The following is a 10,352-nucleotide window of genomic DNA, read 5'->3' on the forward strand; positions in this document are numbered from 1 at the left end:
GATCCTGTAGAGCATTGGAGGGTCAGAGGAGGATCTCCTCATCCAGCAGTACATAGGTTTAATCCAGATTTTATTTCTGGTTCTGGTCTACTTCCTAATTCACTTTGATTTCAGCCAAATCTTACACTTCTGGTACTACAGCTGCAATTTCAGACTTTAGGTTTCCTGACTAAAGTCTCACGACATACATCTTTAGTCTAGTTTTGGTAGTTCAGGTTTAGGTTTCTTAAACTTTAACTTAGATTCAGTTAAAAGATTTCCCACAGTTTTAGTTCTGTGGTTTAGTTTGTAGGTTTTTTGTTGCTCCATTGTCATAAAGCCAAAAAAGTGGTGTTTTGGAGACGCATGGTTTTCATGTGACTGATACCGTTGTGTGTTCATACTCCTAACTCTACTTTCTGTCTGCACATGCTGGACTACAAACTTGGTGTATGAAGTAGGTATTTACCAAACCGGAAAGCTCACTGCATTATGGGAATTGTAGGATACTACATTTTAGAGCTTGGCTCATGCTGAAGACAAAAAAGTCAAGATATCTCAGCCCCTGTTGCCTCTTGTGAGACCTTCAATTTATGAAAGTGCAACACTAAGCTGCTTGAGTACCCCTTTAAACTGCATGTGGCAGTCCATGGACACATCCCCTTACTGCTAAATGACTCCCAGAACTTGTGTCTGTGCATGGGGATTTTTCTTTAAAGTGTCATAGGATTGTGCTTCAGACATAACTCAGATCATAATCAGTGATTCATCAGCAGTGAGCAAATTAGACAGATATATTATAGGATATGTTGAGTGAAAAAGTGTCATTTTAATCCAAGGACATGCCCAAAACATTGAATGTCATTATAGTCTATTAGATTTAGTTATTTCCTGTGGAAAAAGGAGAAATTTTGACCTGATAGCGATAGTAGAACAAACATCAAGATTCATCTTTTGGGAACAATGAACATCCATTATAAATCTACATGGAAGTCCAATCCTCATTTTTTTTAATCTTGTATGTAAATTTGACCTGTTGGTACTAGATAATGAAGTATTCATATTATGTCTGATGGTGTCCAGTAAATGCCATTTTTCTTTTCTGGATAAAAGATGGTCCAGCTGACTCAACAACACTGCCATTATTATACTTATTGCCCATTTGCATGCAGGACAAAAAATATAAAATATTTTTATTTACAGTTGTACTCTTTTCATTAATTAAGACATTTAATTTTATAATACTAATGGAAAACACACCATACTTTCTTTACTTTATTCTGTGCCTGCTTTATCATACTTTTTATTAGAACTACTTTCTACTGAAGGAATAGTGTCTGTCTGCTGGTTGTTGCTGAGCATATATTGGATCAGACAAGGTTTGTCTTATAGCATTTTTGCTGAAAAACACTATGAGATTAAGAGTGAACCAAAACAGTAAAGTTGTGGATCAGACAAACAATGAGCTGAAACTCATCAACAGGATTTTTAGGCGATAACTCTAAATTACAATCCCTTTCACATTGTCTTATCAAAGAAACCACTTTATTCTTCGTAGAGGATTAAGAGAAGCAAGAGAATCTTTATTTTTAAGGTATATTGATGTATGAAAATGGCATAATCAACAGAATCATCCTCTTATTTCAATAGATTTCACTAAAATGTATAAAAATATGAAGGTACAGGTTGATGATTGCAACAGCTTTTTCTCCACTTAACAGCAATACTATGGATGGACAACTAGATCGATAGATACCTGGCTGAGTGAAGCAGGTGATCATAAAAAAGCTTGACTGTCTTTTATGAGTGAACCAGATGTTTGCATTTTTTAGTGCGAGTGGCTGCAGTCGGCTGAAGCTGCCCGTTTTGAAATACCTGCACAATTGTGGGGTTTGCAGACATTATGATTGTTATTGGCTCTAAATAATATAAGCCCTTTAGCAGCTGCATTTTTCCTCCAGTCCAAATAAAGGTTTATATGGGGGATTCTCTGGCTTCCCCCCTACAGAAGGCTGTGCGCAGCGCCGACCAGGCTGCAGGTGAGCTGTAATTAAGCAAAAAGTAGACATTATGGAGCAGATGAGCTGCGGGGAGACGCAGCACAGCAGCTTTCTGCCATCTGATCCACCAGCAGCAGACACGTTGCACTGTCTGAAGCTGGCCAAGCAAGCCTCTAATTCACTCCGCTCTCTCTCTCTCTCTCTCTCTCCCTCACACACACACGCACGCACACACACACACACACACACACACACACACACACACACACACACCCTCACACACACACACATACACACACACACACACACACACACACACATACACACACATACACACACACACACCTACCTTTAGATTATCCATGTGTCTGCCTGTTCTTTTTTTTACTGGGAAGAGAATGGAATGCTCTCTGTCTTTCAGGAAGACAGAGAGGCAGAAAAGAAGAAGAAAGGGAGGAAAGCGCCACCTCATCACTCCCCGCTTCGACCTCCAACTCTGGTCGGATCCTCAGAGTTCAGAGACAAGCATGCACACACACGCACACACATGCACTCTTAAACACACATTTAGCTTTTGTTCCAATGCTACTTTAATGAAAAAAACATATCAGTTATTTCGGCTGCATGTCACAAAGCCTTAACTCTAGGCAGTATTTTAATTATGTGGTATTTTTACCTCTGTCATTCAACAAATCATGTCAGGAGGTCAACATTAGTGGCTGTTAGGCTGTCTTCTTTATAAATCACAATGACTTCAGTTAAATGTAGCTAAGCTCCAGTTTAGCTGTATATACCAACAGTAGACTTGACAAAATCTCATACTCATACTCATACCAGTAGCCTATAGTGTAGAATGTATCATGCTAAAATTAATGCCAGTTCTAATGCAAATGTTAACCTGACTATAATCCATCCTTTTTAATTCACAGTGACAACGTGTATATGAAGCTGCTGGTAGTGAAAAACCCACAGCTAATTATCACCCGGCTCTTGGTAACACTCAGAGCTTTATAGCTTTATTTAACTCACTAGGTTGTGTTTTCCACTCTACAAGTGTAAAATGCTTTGGTTAATGTAAACTGCTTTTTTGAAACAACAGTATGCTTCTCTGAACAGCAATCAGACAAATACACAGTTTTTCAAAATAAATGCAGAAATATAGAGCTGAAAAGCTGTATATTTCTTTAGGAGCTATTAAATTTAATCTAACATGACAAAAATCTACAGCTAAATGCTAACATAACTCTAAATTGCCCATAGGAGTGAGTGTGAGTGTGTGAGGTTGTTTGTCTCTATGTGGCCCTGTGATGGACTGGTGACCTGTCCAGGGTGGACCCCTGCCTTTCACCCAAAGAGAGCTGGGATAGGCTCCAGCAGATCCCTGTGACCCTGGTTAGGAATAAGTGGGTACAGAAAATGAATGGATGGATGGATGGATGGATGGATGGATGGAAACCATCAGGTCTCCCAAAGTTCTTTCCAAGATATGATCTTTATATCAGCCTAATAGCTAAAACTTACTGAATGAATTGGAAATCCTCACTGTTTGGAGCTGAATTGGAGTGGTGAAACTTGACATGTTTAGCAAAACTGATTGTAAAACAGCTGTAATTGTAGTATTTTTTAGGGTTAAAAATGTCAGAACAGTGAGTTAAAAATGTTTCTTGAAATGCACTTTAAAGTATTACCAACAAGGCCACGTTAGTTGAAACACTCTGACACAAAAGTTATAGTTGTTAGGATGTTGAAAGTATGTTTTTTTGTTAAGCTGATGACTGAGTCATATTTTTAGTCTAAATAGTAAAGTGACCTAAATGAAAGAGTAAAGATTCATGTACATTTTCACTTTGGCTCTATACATGTACATAAGGACTTTGAATCCTGAAAAGTCTTCCCAACAGACTATACATGCATAGACCTGTCAGCAATTAGTTATGCACTGATTGGCCAGTTTGGAATTTGAAGGGGTAAGATCCCAAAGATACGCACATGTAGACACACAAAGACACTGTCCATACATACAGTATAACAATGATCTAATTAAAGCTCACTGCAAATCAGCACTAAAGACTGAATGATCAGTGGAGCAAAAAAAAAAAAAAATCAACCTCTGTAATTTCCAACGTTTTCTCTGCCAGAGCAGGGCTGGAGGACAATCATGGAAATGTTTAAGATTCCTGCTGAGGGGGAAGAGATTGAAATGATATTAATGATCCCCAAAGGTCAGAGAGGAGGTAGAGACACACGTGGGCAAGAAAAAAATCAAAAACAATATACAGTTTAGAGTTACTTTATCAAAGAATTCCATTATAATCTATTTTAACTTGTCCCAGGTAAGACTGGCACTGACTGTCATGTAAATACCTTTAATTTTCTTCTAATATGAAGTCAGGTACATAAAATTAAAAAAATCTAAATAGAAAAAACACAGTTGTAAAAATAACACCAATCATCAAGCTCAGCTGCAAACTACACATCTGGTCTAAAGGCCAGATTAGCTGAACTATTGAGCCTGAAGAGTCCACACAGAAGGTGAGAAAAAGGCAGAGAAACGACTAATAACAAGCTGCGAAGTTTGTTTCAACTTCACACCTAGATGTCAGCTTACACACACACACACACACACACACACGCACACACACACACACACACACACACACACACAAAGAGGTTTTTTTAGCCCACATTCAAGGTCACACAAAGTTTGGTGCTGGTAGGCCACACTGTATATTTGTGCATTTGTCTGTTACGATGCAATCATTTTATATATTTATAGATTCTAAAAAAGACTACATAATGGCCTTGGATCTGAAATCAAAGCTATTATTAACACAGTAATATTAAGGTTTGTCTTGTACTTTCTCTTACATTTCACTGAGCTGTTCTGCACAGCAATACTGAGCAGTGAAACTAAGCCCACTATGGTGCATGAATAATTATGTTCATGATTATGTATATGATTATACAGAAAAGCTGTCAGTCATGTGAGTGTGTGTAGGTTACAGTCATTAAGTTGGGAGATGAACTGAATATTTATATTCATGCTTTCTGCTTTTCCTTGTCTCATCTTATTCAAGCAACCACTGCTGTCATTACTGCTACTTGTCTTCCTGTTAGTAGTATTACCATCATACAGTAGATGACAGACAGATAAGTGGCTGTGGCTGGATGCTAAAGTACAGCATATTGTACATGTTAGTTTCCAACAAGACAGTTCACCCACTGTTCTCAATGAACTGGTTAGATAATGGTTTACTATAGCAGCTGAAAGAACCCAAAGGCTTAAAAAAAGAAAACACAAATTCTTCTCACTACACTGGCACACTAAACTCTGTGGACCCACACCATCTGTTTTCCACCTTGAAATCCATCTAAGAATATGTCCATACTAACACATTAGTTTTGGAAATATTTTTTTCCTCATTTCAGCCCTACATCCAAACTAAAACGGTGTTCTTCCTTAGCAAAAATTGAGCTTTTTTTCAACATGGCGTACTTTATGTAAAGTATGAACCTATTTTAATTTTTACCTTTTTTAAATGATTTTATCTTAAAACTTAACTTGACTTGTTTCAGTGGATATGGAGTACACTGAACTGTCAAACTACAGATGACACTTATCAGAACCGAAAATCCTCTGAGCCACTGCTGATTGCTTGGTGTTTTAGTGGGTGTGGAGAGTAAATGATGATGACATAAGCCAACCCAATGGGGGTCTGGGGCTGTATAGTAGTAGATTTCCTTAGGACTGTCTATCATCTCTAAATTTCTCTGTGCGTCTCTGTGTCAATCAATTGAAATGTACATACAGTACAGTACAATACAGTATGTATATCACCTAAATGGTGTGGTTTGAGAATGAAGCCACAATGATCTGTCTGTGTAACATAAGTAATTGCAGAGCAGGAGGAGCATTTTGAAACAGAATACACACACACACACACACACACATATACTGAGGCGACTGGATTAGCGTATAACTCCAGGTGTTGTTATTGTTTGATTACAGGAATTGCAGGAGAAGGCAGGGTTTGGAGAGGGGGCTGTGGGGCTGTTGGTCCCAAACCTTCATCTTACGGCCCTTCAAGCTGTTTCCCCAGAGTGTGAGGCTCTTCCTCACTTTAATTTTTTAACAACTGTTCTGTTAAAAATCAGATCATGCAGAGCCAGTAAGGTTGGGGGAAGAATGTGGAAGGGAGGGATAGAGGAATGACAGTAGAGAAGTCAAAATTCAATTGCTGCCAATAAATCCCAGTTGCAGATGTTTGAACAGGAAACAGCTTGCCATGTATTAGTGGTATTAGTAAAAAATGCTATATACTCCTTCACCCAAATGACTGGCAATATGACTGTTGTATGAGCCTAAATATCTCCACTCTCACTCCACCTTTACATAGACATAATGAGATCTGGAAGTGAGCGGTACTGCTTCAGCAGCAGTTTCTTTAAGGAGACTGGTATGGTGTGACCAAAGAACCAAATATACCTCAAACTCACTACTGAACTACAGCTCTGCCACAATAAAAAAAAAGAAATATGCTGAAAAGATGGCAAGAACAGGTTTGCATAAAGCAGCATGGGGGAGGTTTAAAAGTTGGTTGAATTTTCACACTGGCCTTTACGATGGCATTTTTGCTGTACTGAGAGGTAGCTAGAGAAAAGACTCTAATTAGTTTGCTCACATTACAATTTTGAGAGATTTCTAAACTGTGACTTCTGTGATCACGACATCCCATTGCATGCTCAAAACTACAGCACAAATATCATCCCATTCAAGGAGTCCTTAACAAACTGGAAATTCTGAAAAGTCTGACATTTCTAATAAAGTGAAAGTCCCTCTGTGCACTGGCAATTGAGGTTTAAGTTTTGGGTTGACCTTAAAATATGGGTCACTGGGTCCGACAGATGAATTTTGTAACAACAGCCTGGTTAAGCATGACAAAGTTATGCAGTAGCACATGCAGTCCAGCCAGAGACATGGAGCTTCGGTTGATTGTTGACTCTAAACTGCCCATAATTGTGATTGTGAGTGTGAATGGTTGTCTGTCTATGTGACAGCCCTGTTATAGACTTGGTGCCCCATGTAGGGTGTTTTTACTGAGCGCACCCATGACCCTGCACAGGATAAGGTGCATGGATGATGGAGAAGGACAGGAGATGGTGTTGGAGGAAGAAGGAGGAGGACCAAAAGAAGAAAACAGAAAAGAGGAAAGGAGAAAAAATCAAGACGAGGATTAAGAAAAGTAAAGGAAAAAAAAACATTCAAAGCAAGTCGGAGTAAGAAAAGGGTGTGTGTGTGTGTCATTGGCTAGAAGGCGGCACGTTCCCTAAACAGACTGAAATAGAAGCCGTAATTACTCCCCGTATAGGCGTGACTACTAACTGACTGACTGGCTGACTGACTGACCATTTTTCTGTCTGTTTCAATATCTGACAGTCTGCCTGTCTGACTATCTCTGTCTCTTCCTGACTGTGTTATAGATGACTTCTGTGCTATATCGTTCTCCAATATATAGCTGGGAGACAGACTGTAGGGTGGAGCTGCCTCCATGGTAACCACACACGCACAGACTAACGCACAAACATGTATCCATTTCTCATGACCTGTTTGTTTCTTGGAAACCTACTCTAACCTTAACCATACCCGCTACCTGCCTAACCCCAACCCTTACCCTAACCCCAACCCTAACCCCAACCCTAACCCCAACCCTAACCCTAACCTCACCATAATTTTAAACAGTCATCTCTTTAACATTCAGTGACTTACATGGTGGGGACCTGAATTTTGTCCCCACAGAGAAGATAAGCCCTCACAGGTGACTGTGTAAACAGGTTTCAGTCACCACAGTGACACACACACACACACATACATTCTTGCATAGCTATCTTTGTGAGGACACTCATAGACATAATGCTTTCCCTAAACCCTAACCCCTAATCCTAACCCTAAAACCAAGTCTTAACCCTCAAACAGGCATCTGAAAAAAGTAAGGACTAGACCTCACTTTGTCAAAATGTCCTCACTTTGATAGAAATATGCTAAAAATGGCAAAGATGGCTATACAAGTACACACACACAGTGATTTCTGCTTGAATTGAATCTGAACTGTTTGCTGTCGTGTTGCATTCACATGCCTGCAGAAGGTCGGAGAATCGTAACTCCAGTGTAGTCAGGCAGAAAATTGGTACTGTGTGAACACCTTTGTCTGATATAGGAGCTCTCCAACATCAGCTGACTATATAAGGCTGAGACATGGTAGTCTCTCACTGTTTTATAATTATTTGTTAGCTAGTCCTAATCAAACATTATTGCAGCATTCACAATTACAGGTAAGAATGCATTGCAGTGCGGCAGCTGAGTGCCAGTAAATGCAGTTATCCTAATGTTGGTTCCGAACACTCAGGACAAACAGTGTTCGATGAGAATGAAACAACAACTGTGAGTTGAAGTTAACCTTTAGTAGTTGTCAGTGCATGTTTTAATGTTTGAAGTGATATTCACTGTATGAGTGTAAACGAGAACGTGTTGAATGAAACTGTACAGTAGCAGCTTACTTTGATGTTTCACTTCCTCTCTGGCTGTAAAACCTGAATACACAGCTGTCTGTCATCACACACAGCCAGACAGCCTGTGTGTGTGTGTGTGAGAGAGAGAGAGCGAGAGAGAGAGAGAGAGAGAGAGATGAAAAGGTTTGTCTACCTGCTGGTTTCTCATTATTGGCTTTTAGAGCATCTGTAATAGTGTTTGTGTGTATGTGTGTGTGTGTGTGTGTGTGTGTGTGTGTGTGTGTGTAATAGGCTCTTTATGAACAGAAGCTATCAGTCGTTTGACGTTTACGTTACTAGCAAAGAAGGGAAAAAAGAGTAGCTTCGAATTTTAACTATAACTATGTGTGTTTGGAAGTACATACTGTATGTGTGTGTTTATATGTTAAGAAGCCTCCCACAAGGCCGCAGTGACAGAGCCAGGCTAGTCCTTTCCAGTCTCCTATTTAAAATTCATGACATTAGGTGCTTTTCTGCTCAGACAGATGTTCCCAAAAGATTGCAGCATGACAGGAGCAAACCTCAAAACCTAATTTTGAACATTTCCCATTACTTCTTTACATGGACTCATTAATGTCTATTCTACAATTTGTGTACAATTTAGATTTTCTTAAACAGAGGCTTACATCCACAGTTTACTCCCAGGGCTTCATACTGTGCATTACAGTGAAATGCAGCCTGAAAATAATCAACATAATTTCTACCATCTATTCACACACATCAAAGGCAACCAGTTATTATAACCAGTTATTACCGATGCATACAAAAAGGTTCAGCATACAAAAAGTAGAGGGAGAAAAAAGTATGAGACCAATATAGACTGAGCTTGACACATGCATGTCTCAGATCTACACTCGTAGAAATGAAGGCGTACGTGCTCTGTGAGGCAGACGAATGGCATCAAAAACGCAAAAGCCAGACTTTAAATTGCTCTTAAGGACGTAAGAAGTTACTTCAGTGGGTGTGTGTGAGTGTAAAATGCAGGTCTGCAGGCTAGACAGACCTCGCTCTACTACCACCTGTTATTAAAACCACCTACTGGAATTACAACTGAGAGAGAGAGTCCAAATTGGTTTAATCTTAACAAACATTAAAAAGGAATTTCCTCGGGTGAGAGTGATTGAGAGAGACAGAGAAACAGAGAGAGAGGGAGAAAGAGCAAGGCAGTGTGGAGATGAAGGGCTTCTTCTTAGGCCACATTCTCTAACTCTCTCTTTTTGCAAGAAGCAGATAATTGTAGGCCATACTCTGGTTTGGGAAGCAGAAGGACGCAAGATGCAGTGGTTGAGAGTAAAGAGGAGACAGAGAGAGAGCAGGGGAAGCCACGTCTACATGGATGACTCACACTCCTTCCCTCCTCCTGCTCAAAAGCACTCTGCTAATCTCACTTTCCCACTCCGTCTCTGTCAATGAGGTCAAACTGAACTCAGAGTGGCCATGTTTCTCACTGAAAATACTACTACTGCTACTCTTTATTTGAAGTACTACTATAGATGGCAATAGTAACAGTACTCCTAGAAATTGTAATATTACTCTTAGTAGGAAAATTAGTAGTAATGGTAAGAAAATTATTAGCAGTGATGTAAGGGCTTAGCATGGATTTCCTCAGTGCAGCAGTCTGTAAAACTATACACACACACACACACACACACACACACAAACATGGTCTGTTTTTCATGTCCTTACCAAAGCACAGTGAGACAGGCTTGTCAAGGGTGCCTGGCACCTTTCAGTGCGTCTGCTAACCACAAGAAACAACTGAGTGAAAGCAAAACAAGAAGGCAAAATTAATGTCTGGAATTCAAACATCATCCTAAAAAGCCAAAT

The sequence above is a fragment of the Mastacembelus armatus genome, chromosome 8, assembly GCF_900324485.2.
Source record: "Mastacembelus armatus chromosome 8, fMasArm1.2, whole genome shotgun sequence".
Lineage (NCBI taxonomy): Eukaryota > Metazoa > Chordata > Actinopteri > Synbranchiformes > Mastacembelidae > Mastacembelus > Mastacembelus armatus.